Source organism: Anopheles darlingi, chromosome 2, assembly GCF_943734745.1.
Source record: "Anopheles darlingi chromosome 2, idAnoDarlMG_H_01, whole genome shotgun sequence".
Classification (NCBI taxonomy): Eukaryota; Metazoa; Arthropoda; class Insecta; order Diptera; family Culicidae; genus Anopheles; species Anopheles darlingi.
In genome coordinates this window covers 43443124-43459402 of record NC_064874.1, presented here as the reverse complement: position 1 = coordinate 43459402, position 16279 = coordinate 43443124, and the positions used below count along the sequence as shown (strand labels likewise).

General features: G+C 48.5%; 1 protein-coding gene across 1 annotated transcript in view; it reads left to right on the top strand.

Moving 5' to 3' along the window:
• LOC125949433 (mpv17-like protein) overlaps nt 1–16279 on the top strand; it is a 144842-nt gene that overhangs the window by 28012 nt on the left and 100551 nt on the right. The gene's annotated exons all lie outside the window — the stretch shown is intronic.

The window sequence follows — 16279 nt, the reverse complement described above, 5'->3', positions numbered from 1 at the left end:
TAAGGCTGCTACCACATAAGAACGGAACAGAAATTCAATAACATAAACCCAACCGAGTCTGATCGCCAAGATGATCGCAAGATCAACTGTCGGAGTGCCTTCCGGATGTTATGAGTGAGCGCAACCGAAACAGCTCGCACGCTCTGTACCGAGGCCAAGAGCTAATTGTAAACGTGTCGCTTTCGGTCCCCGGGGCTGGCTATCGATTGTTGTCTTTCTCGCTGCTCGATGGCTTCCCGCGCTCGCGGTCGCGGCCGTTCGAAGCGATTAGGGCCCTGACCGTGCGTGCCTGCTTGCGTATGTGTGTGGGAAGCAGAAGTGTCATCGATACAAAATTAATGCTACAATCCGCGCAACGCACAGCGACGGCAATGGTGGGGCGGCGGTGGTGGTGGTGGAGGCGCGTGATTTGCTACGTGACCGAGTAACGGATACCGGTACCGGTCGTGCCGAGACCGTTCGTCTCATTTCATTCCGTGAAACCCTAGCAGTTGTCCCCCCGCTGCTAGGAGGCCCCCCGTCCGTCGCGACTCCAATTTCAATGCTGGCTGGCCATGGCGACGACGACGTAAGTTGGAAACACTCACGCGTCTCTCTGTCTCTCTGTCTCTGCAACAAACCACACAAACACACAGAGAGACGTCCCCGGCCCCGCAGCGCCGAGAGTGAAGGGAAGAAGCAGAAAAAGTGTTGTGTACATGGTGATAATTAATCTGATTCATAAATCATGCTTTACACGCTGTATATTCATTAAGATAAATGACGCGAACGCGGCGCGGCCAACCGAGCCGGACGGACGAACGGACGGACGGACGGAGTTGGAGTTGTTTGCTGTGTTGTTGTTGCTGTTGTTGCTGTTGCGGACCCGCTATGATGCTAGAGGCCTCGTCTCGTTCATGGTCCATGCGGTCTCTTGTGCGCCTCTTTGGACGTTCCGCGGAATGCAATTGCAATGAGTGAGTGGTTCACACACACACCACAGCGACCTCCTCCTGCACTGACTGCAACAAATGAACCACGCGGTGCGATGCGGTGCGGTGCGTGTCCCTCGCGGATGAGTCGTCGCAATCCGCGTGCTGGGAGCATAATGTTTTTTGTTAGATGTTTTATTCCACCGCCTGGTCCTTGGCCGCTTGGACTTTCTCTCATAACGGAGTGAATTGTATGGACAATCATGGTCGGTCGCTGGAACAGCTGCTTCTCATCTCAATAATCCGGTTCCTCGGACCGGGGTCGAGGCAGACGCAGTGCATCGTGCAAAAGGGCATTGGCGATCCGGAGGGGGGGATAATGATGCAGAGGAAGAAGATGCAACGCTTCGGACTCCCGGGGGCCACGAGGGTCTCGATCGAAATGCAAATGTGTCCTCCAGTCCCCCGGACGGTGAACGCTTGCAAGCGTTGACAGCGTGTCCGGAACACTTCACGTCGTCGTCGTCGTCGTGGTCGTCGTCGTGAAAGGTTTTTCGGTCGGCGAAAAGCGTGAATGAAATGCTAATGAACGATGTGTGATGCAAATGGGTGGGGGGGAAACCGGCAATGGGAACGCAAACGGGCGCCAAATGGTAACGAATTCGTGGTGGCCGGAGGTGAATTCGTTTGTGCGACCAATTGCCACGCTGCTGGAACGCTTTTGATAGGTGATCTAAGGCCAAAGCCTGCCGGGCAAGCTGTTATACCGAAGGGAGGAGAACCAGTTCCCCCTTCCCTCGAGGGGAACTGCAATCTGCGGATCAGGATCAGCTGACGGACGATGAACGCCCGGCGGCTGGTGATCTGATCTGATTAGCCCCCCTTCTTTGCTCGTTGATTAATGTAAGTGTCCTACGGCTGGGACTCGCGCCTTTTCCTTATTCCAATCACAAATCGCCATCATTCGTGCCAGCGAGAATGGTTTGTGCTTGTGTTGGGGAACAGACTCATTGGAATCATGGGTGCCGAAGTTGGTGTCCAGCTGCTCGCGAATTCCCATTCCCACCGTGGATTAACTTGAATTCGGAAATCAATATGTAACGAGCACGAGACAAATGCAACAAACTTCGCATACATTGTTCTACTTTTAATTTTAAATGACAACGCGATAAAGATGTGCGCAATAATAACTCTTAGTATGGTTAATAAACGAGCAAAAGCATTTTGATCTCAGTTTTTTTTTACCAGAAAAGTTGTAGTTATATTATAAATGTTCTCCAACAACAGAATGTGCATCAAGTATTTGGGTTTCGAACTCAAAGACTCGTTAGTGGTAGCGTTGATAGAAGTCCAGAAAGTGCCCCGCAAAATACCACAAAATTGAAAGAAATGGTTCGAAAAGCGCGCTCTCAAAAAGATGAAGAAAAATAAATTTTGAGCTTGAAGCATCCAAATGGTACTACAAAACGGAGTTTCAAAATCAAGCCTTCCAAATTCTGGAATGCCCTGGAATACAGGGCATGGATTCACAACGTATAATAAAAAGCTAGACTCGATATAGCTAACGCGATGCTTCGTTTGACCGAAAGTGATTAGTTGTCTAATTTGATTTTCTCTTTTGAGTCACCATTCCTTATCGAAGCATTGTTTGAACATGCTAAACGATCGAATGTTCTTGCCAAAGGCTCAATGAATGTTTGTTTCCTCATTTGGCCACCAGAAGGCATAAGAAGTATCGTTCGTACTGTGCGTGGAGTTTTGGTCAGTGGCTTCGAGATAAATCAACATACCATAATGTGTCTTGTATATCTTTTCGAAGGTTCATTGTAGCACAACGCAAGCAAACAAATTAATGCGAATGCTCTGGATGTTACAACACGACTCTGTTTCATCTGTCAAAGCGATTGACACATGAGATTTGCGAAAATACAACATTCTGTGCTTTATTTCAATAGTCCAAGATTCAATGGGTTTCAATGTCATCTGCTGCAAAAGTCACTGAAATTCTCCGTTTAGAACGTGTTGAAGAGTAATGCTGACCATAAAAATAGCAAATTGGTCGCCAAACGCTTCGCCAAGATTGAGTTAAAATGTTGCAAAGCCACTTACAGGCGGCGCGCAATACTTTCATCTGTCATCCAAAAGGCAAAGTTTGTCCAAAACGAAACACATAATTGAAATCCAAACTGATTCGTTAATGCGATGTTATTTGCGACAGTTTTTTATATTCAGTTCAATAAAATTGAAAGAAACAAATGAAAGATTCACAATTGGTTTCAAAGTTGCGTGTTTTTGCCAAGAATATGTTCTGGAAAATTGTTGCATTTTAAGCTAGTCTGGACTAAGCCCTCCGTTTCTGGTGCGTCATCTCTTCCGGTAGATGATGGCCACTTACACACACGCCACACAAACATGACCTACGACGTCTGTCTGTCGTCAATGCTGCGTTCTAAGCAACTGCGGACGCCGCATCCGGACTTTACGTAGTGCGACGATTATGGTCGTTGCGCTTGTTTGTTGAGCCATAAAGACCACGGGTTTGTTGCTGTTGTCGTTGATGTTGTTGTGCCGCTCCATGGCCGCTGCTGTTGCTAATTACTTCAGACCACACACCACAGCGCTGTCCGGTTGATGGCCATGGATGTGGTCGTCGTTTTTGCTAAATAACATTCATTTGAGACACCATTTCGTCAACTTAGGAAAGTTGGCAACATGGAAAAGACGAGAATTGAGGTCAAACAAACACATACATGGACGGTTTGTGTGGCCATGTGCCCAGCATAGCACCAGCGTGAGTGCCATATTGTCTCCAAATGTTCCGATTTCATCCCAATCAATTCGACATCTATTGACCATCCATCGGACGTTCTAATGCATCGAATTGAGGCGATGGTTTGGGGCCATTCGAATCGGACTTCCCCGTGTTTCCGGTTTTCGTTTGTATTGCAATATCCGCAACGAAACAACAACATCAACAACAACAGCGGCACAGAAGTGGACTGTTTGTGCAAAAACATCATAAAATATGCCCGAAATTCTCTCTCTCTATCTCAACTGCACAACACAACACAATCCAGGAAAGGGAACCAACAACACCAAGGGAGAGAGAGAAGCGATAGGGTTATAAAAAGGCATAAAAAAGGGCCGTGACCGATGCGGCAAAATGGTGAAGATAATCATCCCTTTCCGCTGCTGGCCTGGCGGGTCCCGGGTCCCGGGTCTGGGGCCACGGGTCCCGGGTTGGTGGACGAAAGATAAATATTTACAAACGATGCCCCGCCGTCGATCCAAGCGACGTCCGTTGTTTACCGAGACCCGTTCTCTGGTGCGAACTCGCGGGACGACCCGGAATTCGATCCCGGGGTCCAGGGTGGTGTTCCGCCGTGGTTCGTGGTTCGTGCATCGGCGACGACCTTTTGCTGGAGCGCATCAGTTGTTGAGGCGCGCGCAAATGAGCGAAGCACATGCTGCAGTTCCTCGATTGAACGACGACGACGACGGAAAAGGTTAACATGAAGCCAGTTAGTGAGGCCAGCCACCAGCCATTCGTTTGTACGGCGCACGGGTTATTATCTTATATTACCACCGGCCAACAACACCACAATCCTTCCATCCGGTGCAGGGCTCTAGGAACATAGCAACCATAGAACCGAACCGAAAGAACGTTTCTTTGGCGAACCTTTTTTTTTCTATTTAAATTCCCTCTCTTGGAGTGTTTGTCTGTGTGCGTGTGTATGTGTGTGTGAGTTGTTGGTTTCCCCTGGTTGCTATTTGGCCTCTTCAGCGAGCGCCCTCTCCCCCCCTTCCCCCTTACGCCAATGGTCCTGTTCCTAAATATCCAAAATCAATAAATGAATGTTTAATGAGTGTTTGGTGCTCATCGTGGAATGCCGGTCGCCGGTGTTCGGGTTCGGTCAGCAGGAAATATGAACCGGCTGAGCGAGACCGTCGGGCTCGGGTTCGGAAAACTAAATATGCATTTTCCGATCATTAAATATTTATGCAGACACACACACACGCAAGCCGGGGATCGGATCGCAACGCGGCTTTACCGGAGATGATGTTTACCTCCGGACTCCGGAGTGCTGCATCATGTTCTGGCGTTGCTCCGTGGCGTAGACCCAACCCTGGAACATTGTGTTTCCGGCCTAAAAGCCCCTAAAAATGCAATCCTTTTAACTCCCTTTGTGGTACGGATCGCGATCGCACAAATCGTACAAAGATGAAAGAATGATCACCGCGGACCGACGGATGCGCCGTTGTCATCGTGTTCGTTTCCGTTCCACAAAAAAAGGGGTCTTCAATGTTGCAATCCGGTTCGGCGTTTAGCGTACAGCGGAGTACGCGATTCGCGGCCACTTTGCAGCGGTCGGCGGTCTCATCCTTTTTGCTGTTCGTTGTTCGGACCAATTGACGGCCAAGTGTGTGGCCCACTGGCAAGCCGGTTTTCGGCAGTCCTCTCCGTCTCTCCACTACTTGAACACCGTTCTAACGGACCGACGTGGTCGAGAGTGCAGTGTGTGGTGGTGGTGCTATGTCCTCTGCTTCAAGTCTTTTTGTGAGTTAATTTATTTTTCCACAACCAACCAGCCAGCCAGCCAGCCAGCCAGGGCGGCCATCACCGATTTGTTTGTCTGGATGTTATTTTGTTTAAATTCGTGAGCCGTTTCCGCTGTCCCCGCTGCACCTCTGGGTCTCCGGTCTCCGGCCTCTGGCAGTCTCAAACGCAGACAACTGTACAAACACTCTGGCTGACTGGCTCAAGAGGAGTGGCCGCGCTGAGAGTGTTTTTGGTACAGCCACACCGAGGGTTTTCCACCCGAAATGCCCGGTTTCGGGTTGCTGCAGATGCACGGCCGTGGTGGTGCACATGGATGGGCCTTTTTTTTCGGTTCGGGTGTTCGATTATTTTCACTCTTCACTCTGGAGCGTTGCGTGCGTGACACTTGACGAGCATCATACTGCAGTGCCGGTAATGGCCTCTGATATGGTGCATTACACGCGCGGTCCTGGTACTTTACCATTAACCTTTTGCTGCATTACCAGCGTTTGCTCGAAATGTTTCGGTCTGTCGGTCGGTTGGTTCAAAGAGATGAGACTCGGAGTTGTGGGAATGTTGGCGCGCGGTTGGCAAAAGGAAGCTACTCCTTGACAGCCATGATTCCAGTTTCTGGAAACAGGTCTCATGTTCAAATAGTGTTCTGTTTTGATTTAGTGTTTTTTTGCGTTTCTTCTTTAATCACTTAAAGTGTTTCACTTTTATCTGCTTCTCAACAGTACACTTCATGGCATGCAGTTGTAGGTAAATCGGTACTATTGAGGACATGGCATCGGAATGGAGGTTTCCGGTCTTGTCTCTGGTTTAAACATGAAAAGTGCTTATGCATTACAGCGTAATGTATTTAGACGATCCTTGGACCATTTACCATTGGTTTCATCTACATTCTATTGCTTATTGCCATCATTCAAACAGTTGTCAGGCTTTTGAAATAAAAAAATGTCGTTTTTAGAGTCGAATCGTAAATTAGGGCAATTTAGAGTATGCTCCTATTAAGTAAATTGAAGGTCATTCGAACACTCAACTGTTTGAGTTTTGTGAGGAGATCAAATAACTTTTCAATTCTTGTGTCGGATTTGTCGCATATTTTGAGGCATCCGGTTTTATGGTATGGTTTAATTGCAACAATGGCACAGTGGACTGTAACGGTTTCTGAAGGTTATAGCAGCAGACACACTGTAGGATAGCCTTTCCAAAGGTCTCATTTACAGCATATTATTTGTTTAGATTTCACGCGCTTTAAATTATCTAAAATTCTTCCCTATTTTTCAATCTTAAATGTAACTTTTCACTTGTGCTCAAACAGCTTCCATTACCAGAAAGGAGTAGAAATTAATTGGATTTCTTTTTTTTCGCAATGACATTTTCTTTTTTGGAAGCATCTTTGTTGAGTCATTTTAAAGTCCTTTAAATGTCAAAATTCTGCGATTACTTGACTTTTGGAGTCAATAACGTCAGTTTTGAACCGTTAAACCGCCTTTTAGTTAGTGAAAATAGCACAACCATATTCAAGATAAGCTACCAATAGCTAAACGTTGCTATTATTATTGCGTAACAATCATAATGTTATTTGTTGAGACAAACATAACTCTTCTTTTAAATAGACATAGCAATAGCAATTGACTCTCATAATTACAGCTCTCAAGTCAATATCTAACATTATCTCCCTTATGTATCCATTAAAATATCTGTAGAAACATTCGTTGAAGATTCCATAACATAACATGCAACGAGCGGTGGAGAATCTACACGATACAGATTCTCCGCCGAAACCACCGAGTGCTTAGCATAATTTCACGAGAGAAACGTTTCTCTAGACCCTGCCTTGCACTACCATAAACCAAGAAATCCCATCTAGCAACCCGCCAGAGCTTAACATTGCACACCAATAATCCTTTTGGGCGCTACTTTGATGCTGCTCCTAAAAGTCCCTGGCCAACGGTTAGCCGTTGCCATGCACCGAACACAACATCCCTTTTTCCGTGACCTTCACTATAACTGCTAGATGCTAGCGTAATGGACGGTTAACACCGTACTCCGTTCGTTGCTCAGCTGTTACAGCAACTCCATACGTTCCGTTGGCCTCCCAGGAGGATGTGCTCACCGGTCCGGGATGAGCTCACCCGCTGGGGGGGGGCTATATAATTTGCTCGTTTTTCCCGGCCCGCCAGACAACAGGTACGGGGGCATGCCTCGGGGGCCGTGTCCCGCGTAAAATAATAAAAAAGAATGAAGCAGCAATAATAAAAGCAAAAAGGGAGGAAGGCGAAAGGTGTAGCATCAAGCCAAGTCGTGTCCCTCGTTCCTGGTGCTGCTCAAAAGTAAGCTCCCTATAATCAATTTCAAAAATTTAATGCCCCCCGCACGGCACCCGCAGGAACCCGGCCGGCGGATGGGTTCTTTACATTTTTTACTCTCTTCCTCCCTTCCGCCAGAGAGAGAGAGACGTCCAAGAACGTTCGACGTCCGTTCGGATTTGGCCGGGTTCAATCAAGCGGCAATAAATGAAATGAAATTGGTCCCTTTGGAAAACTTTCTGCGTTCTCAAAGTCGAAGTAGGCGAAGTAGGTAAGAGGTGAAGGTGAAGCAGTAGTAGTACAGGAAGGGGTTGGGGGGGTGTCCGCAGCTTGCCTTTAAAACCGCAAAACTAAATTACCTCCCAGCCAGTCGTGGACGTGGATAGTGCGGGGCCACCGCATCTAATTGACTTCCTGCCTTAAGGGCAATCCGATTGTCTGTGTGTGCGTGTGTGTGTGTGCTTGACGGCCGGCCGGCTGTCGTGATTCCCTTTTCCCATCTCCCTCCCAACCGGTAGTCGTGTCACGAGCGTGCGAATCGATGGCATTAACCCACCCCCTGTTGAAGGCTATAAAGCCAAAGTTCTAAATATAGTGACCAAAGCCGAGAGATAGCGGAGCACGGAACTATGTCGTCGTCATCGTCATCGTCGTCATCGTCTTTGTCGTCAGTTCACGTCAAGGGTAATAAAAAGCGAAATCACACAACAGGCCATGGTGCGCTGCTGCCTGAGAATGGCGCTCTTTCTTTTCTCTCCCGGTGTTTCGGGGCCCCAGGTCGGTCCCAGGTTGGTCCCCAGGTTGGTGGAGCCCCAGTTCCAACATGTTTAATTCATGGGGCAGCGTCACAACGGCCAGTAGAGGACGGAACGCAGCTTGAGACAATTTGGCAGACGGGCCGGGCCAAGGGAGGACCTTTGCTAGTCCAGGGGAAAGGGGAGCGGGGGAAAGTGGCCATCAACAAACATGGCGTGGCACACATGCAGACATTCTGTCACGAAGCACGAGCACCACACACACACGCGCCTGGCAGACATTTTGGAGAGCCCAAAAAAGCAACAACGCAACAGCAAACAAAACTGAAACAAATGAAACGCAAACGTCGCAGTCGCAGTTGCGCCTCGCTTTGCATGAGAATCCGGCAGCCAGCCAGCCATCGTCGTGGCATGCAAATCGATCCGATCCGAGGACCGATCGGGGGGCCAATAAGAACCATTCCCCGGGAGTGTCAACTAGAGATAGATAGACACGGCGGCAGCCATAGTTGGCGAGGCCATGGACACACACACGGATACATAGGGGCCACTTTTCGCTGGAGGACCGGGGGAACGCGTTGCAAGTCGCGTAGCCAGTGGCCACCCCCTTCCCGCGGACCAAATGTTTTTCCAATGCTTGCTGAGGTGCTTGTTGTGACACCATTTCTGGGTTTTGTTTTGTAGAATCCGGGCCGCGTGACATGACTATTTACGGCCGTAGCTCCCCAGAATGCGCTTAAGCAGCAGTAGCATTGACATCGAGTGCTGCGTGCTGTTAATCATGATTTCGCGTTCGGATTTTATGCTCGGGTGTTCCGTGGCGTGGATTGTTACAGCTCCCCCCTCGCCGGGGTCTCGGTCATTCCATTGCGTCACATGCCGCATACTTTCTAATTCTGTTCCTCGGTTCGGTTCTATCGGCTGTAGCTGAAGGACAACCAAACGAGACCTTACCTTTTGGAAAGAAGGGGAATCGAACCTGTTATATGTAGAGGCTAATGAAGGGTTCTTAATTGGTGGTTTTTTTTACAATCAAAGCTGCTCCCGTATCAGCTGATCAGAAGGGAGGAATTGAAGGGGAGAAAAAGCCATTTTCTTAATCGAACATTATAAAAAAAAAACCGGGCTTCTGGTGGTTGCTAAGGGGACGGCCCAATTACCGATTTAATCCACCACCAGCTGTCACTCGACGCAACGCAGGCTGTGATTGTGTTGTTGTGCTACTGCTGCTGCTGTTAGATCATAAACATATCCGGCTAACGGCTCTCGAATTTGCGGTCCCCTCAGAGAGATGATAGTTTTGTGGCAATCATCGTGCGCTGCCCATTGCTGCGTTCATGCTAATCTCTCCCCTACCCGCAGCGTCGTTTAAATGGATTTTTAGGATGTTTCGGGGCCGGGGTTTTTTTGTCTGTCTGTCGTGTCTTCAGTTTTGATTACAAACATGTGTGACATTCAGCGATGGTATAATCATTTTAGCTTTTACCATTGTTTTTTTTTTCCCGGCGAGCCAACACGAGCCTAACCCATTAACACTTAAACTGGTGCCGTCTTATCACTGTGCTACTTAAAAACAGGCAAACAAAACCAGGAAGAAGAAGAAACCAATCCTTTACATTCCGATCCGTTACAACGTCGCATTAACTTCGTAACGTCGTCCCGGTTGTCAGAGGCTGACGTTTTCGCCGAACCAAAACAATACATACATTACGGGGGAACGGGAATTTAGCAGCCCAAAAGTGTGTGTGTGTGAGAGAGAGAAGAGTGAATTTCGGCAGCCAGCGGCAGTCGCTGTCGATAAATCTCGGCCAACGCGCGGTGGCCATTAATTTCTTTAACAAACCGCGCTCGCAGCTCGATTTGTTGGCACCTTCGGACCGTGCTGCTGTCACGAGAAGCGCCTGGCGAGAACGTAACAACGTGTCCGCGTGTGGTCGAGAAGAGTCGCGTCGCGTCGCGTCGAGTCGAGTCGAGACGTAACGCAAACATCACGACTGTCCGTGACCGTGTCCGAGTCCCGGGTGTTTGCCGTTCGGTGCTGTTAATTACTCGAAATTACAGCCAACAGCGAACCGAGGAGCTGTATCGTCGTAACAGACACACATGCACGCGCGGAGGAATTCTAATGACCGCTAATGACCGGGACCGGGTAGTCCCGGGAAGATTGACAAAAGTTAAATTAAGCGATAATGCGCGCGCGTTGGTCGGCCGGTGGCTCTTCGCTTCGCTTCGACGCTGGATCCGTAACGGAACTTTCCGATGCGTCAGCGTGGTCGGTGGTCAGCGTCGAGGTGCGTTTTTGGCCGCGTGCGCCTAAGTCCTCCGGTCCAAATCCGTCGCGCTAATTTGGCGTGATAGTGTTTTATGATTGTGTCTCCGTCCTCCTCCTGTTGTTGTTGTTGTTGTCGCGGTAGCTAGACAGGCTTAGCCGCATGATAGCCACGAACGTATGTGGGGGCTGTGTTGCTGACCGAGTCGGCAAGTCGGAACGTCGGAAAAACGGAACGTCACGAGCCCTCGCTAAATGCTCAACCGGCGCGACGTTAGCGACCTAATCGGTTGACCGGGAGTGCAAAGTGAAGCACGTCCGGTCCGCGGTCCTCGGTCCCGTGGACGCTAATGAGCTTTGATCGATTTGCCAGGGGCCGGCTCGGCTCTGCAGCCCCGGCCATAATCGTCAGACTCACGGTCAGACTCAATTGATGACTCGCGTCCTCGGACCCGTTTGCGACGAGTGATGAAATCCGGTGCGGAAGTACCGATGACAGTCAGCCGCATTGGGGATAGGGGGGGCGGGAGAAGGCCCCAGGGCTCCGGATTTTCGGGCTGATGGATTATGATGTCAACGTGATGTGATTGAGTCGCGGTCGCCATCGACTGTCCGTTCTCGCGTTGCTGTCAAGGGATTTTCAAAGGGATCAAAAGCGGGGCTTTTAAAATCAAATAACGCATCGTGATTAAGCGATTCCCCTCGACGGCGACGTTGGCCACTGGACACGCCTCTAATGCCGCAGCCGGCGTAGCGGTTGATTATACAACGCGCTGGAAGTTCCCCGAAGGTTGGCAATGAGTTCGTGCTTAACGTTATTATAGAATTCATTTACATCTAGAACTCTTTATGAAGATAATCTTAAGAAGATCCGGCTTGAATATCGTTTGAATAGCTTGATTGTTTGACATTTTAATAACGTCTTCCACAATATTTCATATATGCCTTCATTCTATAAGAGGTTGATCTAAACGTTATCAAATGCTATTGGTAGCTTGCGCAGAGTATGCTCTAATGAATTTCATTTATTAAAAATAGTTTCACCAATTTAAGTGACTTGCTTTACATTTTGGAAAAACGGGAATAAGTTGTATTCTAAAATTGGAAATGAATATCATGATCGCGATACATCGAACACCAGAAACACTCATACTTATCACAATAGTTGATCAATCGCCCTTTTCTAGACGTTTGGAATTGTAATTTTTATTTAGAAATATGAGTATTGGTTTGGAGACTGGTATTGGAGACCATGAAGTCAGACCATGAAGAAGTACTTGGGACCGACACAGTATCTTGGGAGCGTATTTTCTGGGAGAGTAGCAAGCAAGTTATTTGCCGAAAAGGCGACGAGAAGTAAATCATTTTCAGCTTTGCCAACCGATAAATAGTATATGAATGTCCGATGAGCCTATCTCAATATCCACATTGAACGTTAAATATCCAGAAGTTTGAGGAACTGATCCTGGGATTTATTTGGATCACAAATATGTCGTAAAATGGACAGAAGACAAAAAGTATGTTTTCTACAAATCTTGTATTCTGGACCAATTAAAATGGAAAGTCAATGCTGTCTCGAACCGACATCTAGCCCCTTTGATGATGACACATACCCTGCCTGAGCTTCGCCATCAAATGCACGACTAATGCCATTAAAGCTGACAAGTTTCCGCTCGAAGAATTCAGGCATCCAATGCTTAATGCTATTAAATCTCCCAAGACCAACAACGAAACTAGAATCAATTTAGTTTCCCATCTTCAGTTCATTCACCTCATAAATAGTAAATCATACAAAACACCGGGCGGGCCACCGGTCATTACTGGTACGCTTCCCCCCCACCCCTAATTGAATACGTTCCGCATGGTTAACAATCCTCGAGAAAGATTCGAGGAAAGAACACCCCCTCCCCCAACCGAGCGGTATCGAGCCGCGTAATGCCGAGCCGCGCATCTGCTTATCGCTTGTCCTACTTTGGGTTGGGCGGGAGCAGGGGGGCCTTTGGACTTCATTTTGCCGTTTGCCGGCGACCGTGCGGCATTTCGAGCCGTTTTATCATCGTAGGAATTAGCGGCTTATTTTGGGTAATGCCTATTAGTTCCGTTACGAGCCGTTGGCTAGACCGTTGGCTAGACCGTTGGCTCCAAAACAGAGAGAGGGAGAGAGAGAGATTATTGATTGCTGAAACCGGTCCACATGTGACTTTATTTGGTCAACATGAAAAAGATTGGTTCTGTGTGTGTGAGAGAGAGAGAGAGAAAGAGGGAGCTAAAGATTGCTGGAGCCAGTCAAAGCCTGCTTAAATCGTTTTGCAAACTTTGACATCTGCCTCCACGCAACGACTCAGCTTCTTCGGCCACGGCGGTCTCTTCCAGCGATAAGGTGCAGCGTTGGTCTTAATCATCGGAAATCCCTCTGCATGCTCCGCATGCTCTACCTTTTCCGGTGCTCCGGGTCGATAAGAAAAGGACAAAGGTGGAGAGACGCGCACTCCTTGGTAACGCTCCGAAAAGCCCAACGACGACCGACGCCGATGATGATGACGCCAGCGAAGTGATTGTCGTCGTCGTCGGCGGCCCGTTTTGGGGTGGCAGTCACGTTCGTGGCCAGTCAGTAAGTTGACGCCACGGCATGCGGATAATCTGCAGCCTGTGTAGCTGCTGGTGTGCCGCAACCAACCCAAGCGTGAGCGACGTCATCGTGTTCGTCATCGTCAGCATTCTTGCTTCTTTGGGCTTAAAGGGCTCTCTCTCTCTTTCTTTTTCTCCCTTCCAACTCCGTTATCGGTAACCAAGTTCGTCAGCTGTAAATCAATGACAAGCACGTGTATGATTAATGCTTTCCTCCAATGACGGTGCCGGTGGTGGTGCTTAAGGAGGTTGATTATTTGTTTTCCGGTTTTTTTCGATCTTCTTTTTTTTTTGCTTCGTGTTTGCTCAAGCCCTAAACCATCGCGATTCCAGTTTCTCGGTGTGGCTAAGCTGCAGAATGAAATATGTCGTAATCTATGGCGGGCATGCGGTCACCAGTCGCACGCACGCACGATGCATCAACGGATCAAGCCGGCCACCACACTGGTCTGGCTAATCGAATCGAACCGACCGACCGACCGTAGGCTTTGGCGTACAGTAAATCGATTTTTTGTGGCCAAATCACGGGGATTTAAAACCGCTAGCAGGGGGCTTAGACTAGGTCGCCACGGGCCTCTTTCTTGGTGTCGGTGTACGAAGGTTAATTCCCGTGGGTTCTATGGGCGGGAATGGTATTCCACGCCCAAAGCGCCTGCCTTGTTTCAATCTGAGTCTTTGGAATTTGGAACATTTTTTTTTGTCTTTGTCTTCTCGACGTCCTTGGATCAAAAACTCAGCAAACTATGCTCGTCATAGAGCGCCTTAACCTCACTTTGTGTACCTCTGTTCTATCTTGATGATCTGCAAAAAAAAGAAAAGAAAACGAAGAACAAAGCTCGCTTCTCGAGGCATTAGACCATTCTAGCCATCAAACATGTCCGCGCCACACTGACAGAACGTAGCAAGAATCGGAGCTATCGGAGTGATTAGTTCCGTTCCGGAGCCAACCATTCCAGCCTACAGAGTCTGTCTTCGGCGCCACATCGGCCTCGGCTAAGCCGTCGAGTTCGTCGAAAGAATCAAACGACCACCCCGGGGGCTTCGGTCGGGACCAGTCCGGGCCCTAAGTGGTGGGCACAGAAATTGGAAGAACCTCGGGCGGGAAGCTTAACTCACCTTCACAGCTGCCGTGAAAAATCCATTCCCCCCGATTAGATACGGCCTCCAGGTGATGGTGCCAGTCCGGGACCATGCGATTGCCTTTCGTCAATTTTCACTGCATCATGCGGTGGATGAAATCGAAGTGCCCTGGACCGGGGGTCCTCCGGGGGTCAGCACCGCTGTGGGGATGGTGAATGAAAAGGTTCTTCGTGGACCTGGACGTGGATCGGTGATGGAGGAGGCCGCCGGGATCGGGAGAAGTTTCGTTACGCAGGAAGTTTAATCGACGTGACCAAAGGAGAGGGAGAGGGGGTGAATGCTGGCCTTTTGATTTCCGCTGCCTGGCCCACCGGAGGTGATGAGAAAGCATCCGCTTTCCGCTCCCCGTTTCCTTTTCCTTTTGATTCATTCCCCTGTGACTGGATGCTAATCATGGAAATCTGGAACCATCTCCTGGCTCTACGTCTTTTCGTTCTTATACTCTGCAATCGTATGAGTTTAAAGGCAGCATTAAACTGTGTCTGGAAGTTTGTAGATTGAAAGTATGATCGCTAACGGAGTGAAGCTGATAACGATAGATTTCTTAAGTTACTTTCTTATATAAACATTAAAACCAATTCAAACCTTATCTGTTGTCACCAATAGATTCCGAGATTGATTGAAAGGTCAATAAAAGAGTTGATAACGAATTCGATAACATCAATTTGCCTATCAGCGAGCGAAACTAATGGATAGAAAATGCATGAACGACAAACGGTTTGAATTGAAATTGGCTCTTGCCAGAAGCTAGCAAAAAAAAAACTCGGTATTAGGCATTCGGTATTAGAGAAGTAGAAAGCGATCCTTCGTTAACATATTTAATGTGATTTGCATAACGCGTAATGCATTGTACCGTTTGTAGCCATAAAAAAGGGAATAATCTGTGGCTTAGTTAACATGAAAATAAAACAAAAAAAATACTTGCAATATCACTCCCAGCCACTAGGCATTCGGCAATCTTCTTATAAAAAAAAGATGCTGTAAAGTGGAGTGTGGACGCTTCATTGAACACAGACACAGAAACCGATCGCGGAGCATTATCGGGGGATGGTTCTTCCTTTTTTTTTTGCTGTTGTTGCTCGTATCCCGTACACACCAGACGTGGCTTGGCCACGTCCACACGGCTATGTTGCGCGGTATCGTTCGCCCGTTCGTTGTTGATGGCGTAAGAGTGTGTCAGAGACCGCGTGGACCATGCGCCGGAGATCGGAGAGGCAGAAATAAATTCACCGGACCTATCTCAAGATAAAGTGTCGTCCAACGGGGCAACGAGATGAAACGGGAAAAAAATACCTCTCCCCACCATCTCACCCTATTCCCCGCTTCCCTCTCCCACAGCACATTGGACAAGGCGAACGAACGTGATGAAGTAACAAATAAAAACACGAGAAAAGCGCAATACGAGAACCACGTGGGAAGGTTTTTGGGGATGGGACGGGAGGAAAAAACAGGAAGAAGGGAAAGAAGATGAAGCGATGAAAACACGCGGAAAGATCCACCAAAACATACGGCATAAAGAACCGGCCAGCCACGGGCCAGCGAGCCGGTTAAAATCGAAAACAGGAAAACATGGACCATGGCAAGTTGGGGTGTGACCGGGGTGGTGGTGGTGGCGGTGGTGCTTTAAACATTCATCCGACGGGACGGATGGTCGGATAGACGGATGGATGAATGGATGGATGGCCGGATGGGTTGCTTGGATGGTTGGAGATGGATGTGGA